A 7,986-nucleotide genomic window follows, 5' to 3' on the forward strand; every position below is an offset into this window, starting at 1 on the left:
AAATGCATTACGTAGTATGGCGTAGTAAATGCAAACTAAGGTCTGTACAATCAAATCTGACAGTAAATGGGCAGTTCACTATTTTAACAGAGAATGGTTGCCAGAGCAACATTTTGCCAGGGATAGCCTGTGGTTTGATGGATCCACACATGCAGAGCCCAGCAGAGGGAGCTCAGTGTCTTACAAACTACATGACTAGTTAAAAAAATTGTGTTGATCTAATTGAAACCTTCCTTTGAATTTGCCTGAGAAATAGATGCCCTGTGAAATTTACAGTGCTGATGTGTACTGTATATGCTGCTCTTTTAAATACGGAAATACTGATTATTGTAAAGACATTAAATGTATATAATGTATAATATATAGAGATTATTTTTCTCAAAAACAGCATATATTATAATTCTTTGTTGTATGCTTATAATGTGTTCAATTTATACATCGATGTAAATAATAAGCAATGTTAAAGATGAATCAAGCTTTAATCTTCCTTCATTTTATATAATTATTACATTGTGTTTCAATTTTTCAGTGAAATGAGTGCAATGTTTCTTTTTTCTTTAAATAAAAACATTCAGATCTTTAAGTTTTGAATAATAGACAATGTTGCGTGTTGATTTCTCACAGCACTTAAAGGGACAGTTCACCAAAAAAATCTAAATTCTCGTCCATCTTAGATGTGTATGACTTACATCTGCTGAACACAAATAAAGATTTCTAGAAGAATATTTCAGATCTGTAGGTCCATTCAATGCAAGTAAATGGGTACCAAATGTTTGAAGCTCCAAAAGCACATAAAGGCAGCATAAAAGTAATCCATAAGTCTCCAGTGGTTAAATCCATATCTTCAGAATTGGTATGAAAGGGACCCCCCATAAGAAATAAAACATAGACTTGGGGCTGGAGTCCCCAAATAAAGATAATAATGACATATCTCTCTCTTATATAACATTGCGCAGACTGAATATATATGTATATAGCTTCTATCTACTGATATTATGGTATAGTAGGCATATAATATTTGTTCACTATATAGGTATACAGGTAACTCAGGTAAAAATAAAAAATCTTGACCAAATTAATGAATAGAACTTTTCTATTGCTCCGAACTCATGCTTGTCAGTCTTCCATGATTTTAGTTCTTTAATCTTTAATGTAATTATTGTTTGTAGCACATCTTCTAAAAGCATCTAAACACTCTGCGCTCCTGCACAAGACAAAAACATCAAGACTTGATGTCCTTCTAGCACAAGCTGGCATAGGAGAACAATTAAAAAACACTGTGAACAGACACAAAACAGACCCTAATACAGCTGACAACCTTAAGCGGGCCACTGAAAATTTCAAACGGCCCGCATTTGGCCCATGGGCCGCCAGTTTAATATTCCTGATATATAGTGTATGTATTCACTGCCCCTATGTTGTCTTGTTCAAATGAAATGTTTAATCAAAAAAGGTTCAACACAAGAACCCTACTTCTGTACATTCACAAATGTAAGCATGCAAATCTTTTAGTAAAGCTTCTGTAGAAAGCAAACCTGCCTGCTTTCCAAGCTGAATGAATAACATCATATTTGTATGGTTATTCCATTAGTTAAATAAAAGTTTGCCTACAAAAATGTGTAGTTTAACACTTTTATGTATTTGCAATTATTGTATCTTTCATACTATGAATGTAAAATACCATGTTAATGTGTAAATGTTTGGTAAACATGGGATTTTAGGATGCAATTGCCTTGTGTCAATGTTGTATTCAATTCTGAGCAATATGCCTGCATGTAGATTTGTAGCATTTTTAGGTTGTTTGTTAGAAAAGGAATGTGATGAGCAGCTAAATCTTTTGGAATTCGGGAAACTCTATAAAAGACTCATCCCTGAATATTATTGAATGCTTCAGTTTTTTTCTCAGTAATGCTTAGAAATGTAACATAATTATTTGTTGAATTATGTTCTATTAATTGTTGCATAATGTTATATTGTATCTGAGGAGAAGTTGCATCCATTACACATTATTGTTATCATCATCTAGAATTAAATGCTTGTAGTCTTTGGCATATATAAGGACTTTTGTCGCTTGACATTCACTGTCTGCCACCAAGCAGAAATCAGTTTTTTGCCTCCATATGAATTGGCATAAGTGTGAGCTGAAATTAATCTGTTTTTTAAATTAACATTAAATGTTATATTGTATCCACTTTTATTATGAAACATAAGTATGAAATAAAGTAAAACAAAGTGAAATAAAGAAAACCTATTTTTATTTGTATTCTGAAAACAGAGATATAGAGTAATTTTTCCAATAATTGTTTAAAGACAGATTGTTTCACTTTTAATTGACAATATCCAGCGTTGGGAGGGATACTTTTGGATTCCACTACAGATTACATGCAGTAAAATATCATTTGTAACATATTCTGTTAGATTATTCAAGGTCAGTAACGTAATTCAGCACTGGTAGATTTTTTACTTGTTTTGACTATAAAATCTCTGCCAGTACAGTAAAAACCTAAATATCTTATGCAGTGTTTTTCTAAAACAAGATCAATCAAATTGATCTTGTTTTAAGCATTTTTAGATATTTTTACAGGAAAATACAAAAATTATTATCAAGAATATGTTGTTTGCCCTAATATCAAAAGTCTTACTAGAAAAAAAGAAACTATGATCCAATGTGAATTTTCTTGCTAAAAAAAATCATGCCTGTAATGTGCATGTAAAATGGCTAGAAATATCATTTTAGCTTAGCGTAAAGCTGCTCCAAACTTACTTCAGACGTACTTCTCTGTCTGCTCGTATGAATGTAACACATAAGAAAGTGTTTCACCGCTGTTCAAATGCACTTTGGATCACATAATTTATATGTATAAATGTTTTAATCTGAAAGGACTAAATATTAAATGAAAAAATGACAATAAAATGCAAAGTAATCTGTTCAGTAATCAAAATATTTTTGAATTTTACTGTACTCTAAATACCAATTATTTATTTATTTATTTATTCTACATAGGCTGTCATACAGCTCTCATCCAGACTAGAAAAACTATTTTAGTATTTGTCATAATTTATATATATATATATATATATATATATATATATATATATATATATATATATATATATATATATATATATATATATATATTATTTTAAATCTAAAAGCAAACTTTTGCCAGATTGCTGAGTAATAAAACAATTTTAAATAAATGCAAAATATTTTTTTTCTCTAACTCAAGTAAAAAATGTAATATAAAAAATCGAAAAGCAAAGTTTTTGCCAATGTTTTGGAGTTATCAAATATTTGTAAATATACAAACGCTTTCCTTTGGCTCGAGTTGTGGCATCAGTGTAATTCTCGGAAATAACCACAAGAGGGCGCCTTCAAGTGACCTCCATTGAAATGCAGTTTTTACCAGATATTATTTTTTTATTTATTTTTTGTCAACCAGACTACAAAATACACCAAGATTATACATCAAACACATTTTAGGATTTTACATAATATATATATATATATATATATATATATATATATATATATATATATATATATATATATATATATACTAGATTAAGATAAAGTTAATATGTATACATATACATATTAACTTTATCTTAAATAATTGTATTACTCAGCAAATTGGCAAATGATAATAAACTTGGAGCTCCTCTGTACACTTCACATTCAGAAGTCAGCATCTATAAAGGTACATTTCATCTGCTCTTGAAATGTTGGTCAGTCACAGCATCTAAAATGAACACTTTTATTTATACACATATACATACATACATAAATTCATACATACATAAATACATACATACATAAATACATACATACATACATACATACATACATAAATACATTCATACATAAATACATGCCTACATTCATAAATACATTCATGCATACAAAAATACATACATACATTCATACATACATACATACATACACATTCATACATAAATACATGCATAAATACTTACATACATTCATACATAAAAACATACATACATTCATACATACATAAATACTAACATACATTCATAAATACAAACATACATACATAAATACATACATTCATACATACAGTGGGTACGGAAAGTATTCAGACCCCTTAAATTTTTCACTCTTTGTTATATTGCAGCCATTTGCTAAAATCATTTAAGTTCATTTTTTTTCCTCATTATTGTACACACAGCACCCCATATTGACAGAAAAACACAGAATTGTTGACATTTTTGCACATTTATTAAAAAAGAAAAACTGAAATATCACATGGTCCTAAGTATTCAGACCCTTTGTTGTGACACTCATATATTTAACTCAGGTGCTGTCCATTTCTTCTGATCATCCTTGAGATGGTTCTACACCTTCAATTGAGTCCAGCTGTGTTTGATTATACTGATTGGACTTGATTAGGAAAGCCACACACCTGTCTATATAAGACCTTACAGCTCACAGTGCATGTCAGAGCAAATGAGAATCATGAGGTCAAAGGAACTGCCTGAAGAGCTCAGAGACAGAATTGTGGCAAGGCACAGATCTGGCCAAGGTTACAAAACAATTTCTGCTGCCCTTAAGGTTCATAAGAGCACAGTGGCCTCCATAATCCTTAAATGGAAGACGTTTGGGATGACCAGAACCCTTCCTAGAGCTGGCCGTCCGGCCAAACTGAGCTATCGGGGGAGAAGAGCCTTGGTGAGAGAGGTAAAGAAGAACCCAAAGATCACTGTGGCTGAGCTCCAGAGATGCAGTCGGGAGATGGGAGAAAGTTGTAGTAAGTCAACCATCACTGCAGCCATCCACCAGCCGGGGCTTTATGGCAGAGTGGCCCGACGGAAGCCTCTCCTCAGTGCAAGACACATGAAAGCCCACATGGAGTTTCAAGATGGTGATAAATAAGATTCTCTGGTCTGATGAGACCAAGATAGAACTTTTTGGCCTTAATTCTAAGTGGTATGTGTGGAGAAAACCAGGCACTGCTCATCACCTGTCCAATACAGTCTCAACAGTGAAGCATGGTGGTGGCAGCATCATGCTGTGGGGGTGTTTTTCAGCTGCAGGGACAGGACGACTGGTTGCAATCGAGGGAAAGATGAATCGCGACCAAGTACAGGGATATCCTGGGCGAAAACCTTCTCCAGAGTTCTCTGGACCTCAGACTGGGCGAAGGTTCACCTTCCAACAAGACAATGACCCTAAGCACACCGCTAAAATAACGAAGGAGTGGCTTCACAACAACTCCGTGACTGTTCTTGAATGGCCCAGCCAGAGCCCTGACTTAAACCCAATTGAGCATCTCTGGAGAGACCTGAAAATGGCTGTCCACTAGCGTTTACCATCCAACCTGACAGAACTGGAGAGGATCTGCAAGGAGGAATGGCAGAGGATACCCAAATCCAGATGTGAAAAACTTATTGCATCTTTCCCAAAAAGACTCATGGCTGTATTAGATCAAAAGGGTGCTTCTACTAAATACTGAACAAAGGTTCTGATTACTTAGGACCATGTGATATTTCAGTTTTTCTTTTTTAATAAATGTGCAAAAATGTCAACAATTCTGTGTTTTTCTGTCAATATGGGGTGCTGTGTGTACAATAATAAGGAAAAAAAATGAACTTAAATGATTTTAGCAAATGGCTGCAATATAACAAAGAGTGAAAAATTTAAGGGGGTCTGAATACTTTCCGTACCCACTGTATATACATATAAACATACATACATAAAAGCATACATATATACATTCATACATACATAAATACATTCATACATAAATACATGCCTACATTCATAAATACATTCATGCATAAATACATACATACATACATTCATACATACATTCATACATACATACATTCATACATAAATACATGCATAAATACTTACATACATTCATACATAAAAACATACATACATACATTCATACATAAATACTAACATACATTCATAAATACATACATTCATACATATATACATATAAACATACATAAAAGCATACATATATACATTCATACATAAATACATATATACATACATTCATACATAAATAATAACATACATTAATAAATACATTCATACATATATACATATAAACATACATACATAAAAGCATACATATATACATTCATACATAAATACATATACATACATACATACTTTCTTATATACATACATAAATACATATATGCATAAATACATACATACATACATAAACACATAAATAAATACATATATACATTCATACATACAAAAATACATACATACATTCATATATAAAGTACATATATAAATACAATCATACATAAATACATGCATACATTCATTCATACATACATGCATACATACATACATACATTCATACATACATACATACATAAATAAATACATACATAAATAAATACATACTTACATAAATACATTCATACATTCATAAATACATACATAAATAATTCCATACATACATACATTCATACATAAATACATACATACATACATTCATACATAAATACATACATACATACATTCATACATACATATATAAACATACATACTTACATACATAAATATATACATACTTTCATAGATACATACATAAATACATAAATAATTCCATACATAAATACATACATACATACATAGATAAATACATACATACATTCATACATAAATGTATACATACATTCATACATACACACATACATACATACATAAATATATACATACATTCATACATACATACATACATACATACATACAACATTCATACATACATAAATACATACATTCATACATAAAAACATACATACATTCATAAATAAATACATACATACATACATACATACATTCATAAATACAAACATACATACATAAATACATACATTCATACATATATACATACATACATAAAAGCATACATATATACATTCATACATAAATACATACATACATAAATACATACTTGCATGCATACATACATACATACATACATACATAAACACATAAATACATAAATACATACATATTTACATTCATACATACAAAAATACATACATTCATATATAAGTACATACATAAAAACATTCATACATAAATACATGCATACATTCATACATACATACATGCATACATTCATTCATAAATACATTCATACATATGTTCATACATAAATATATACATACATACATAAATACATACATACATACATACATATATACATTCTTACATACATAAGTACATACATACATACATATATATACATACATACATTCATACATACATACATACATACATTTCCCCTTCTGTCGCTCTCTCCACGTTGTGTCGGAGAAGCGACACTAGGGGTCTCTCTTGAGCGCCGATATCCACCTCTGATCTATGAAAAAAGGCCAATGAGAGTTGGCAGCCAGTATTTGCATGTCCCGCCCCAGACATACGGGTATTTAAGCGGCGCAAATACGGGAGTTCATTCAGAAAATTTCTTCGAGCCGATGGTCTGTTTGCAGTTTGCTGCGAGTTTACACACCACTACGTTCCTGTTTCCTCTGACGATCTGCATGCTGTTGGATTTGACGGCGCACAACAGCGGCTTTCTCCTACTTGCACGGCGTGCATTGTTGCCCCTGAGCGCTTCGACAGCGCAGACACACACACATACTGTGTATTAAAAGAGTTATTTCCCTTAAAAGAGTGAATTTCTCTAAAAGAGCAAAACACAGTGGCGTTGAACGTCCTTTTCAGGACGCGTCTTTTTCAAGATGCCCTTCCGCCCCTGTGTTGTTCCTGGATGCGGTAGAAGCCTCTCTGCTTCAGCTGGCCACAGGCGCTGTCTCGTGTGTTTGGGCCACGATCACACAGAGGCAGCCTTTGTGGATGGTTCATGTTCTCACTGCGAGAACATGACCATGACCACGATGCGGTCGCGGCTTGCTTTCAACAAGCAAGCCACCCCAGCTACACCCCGCATTGTTCCTTCTTCCCACGGGATTGAGGAC

Source organism: Xyrauchen texanus, chromosome 45 (genome assembly GCF_025860055.1).
Source record: "Xyrauchen texanus isolate HMW12.3.18 chromosome 45, RBS_HiC_50CHRs, whole genome shotgun sequence".
NCBI lineage: Eukaryota > Metazoa > Chordata > Actinopteri > Cypriniformes > Catostomidae > Xyrauchen > Xyrauchen texanus.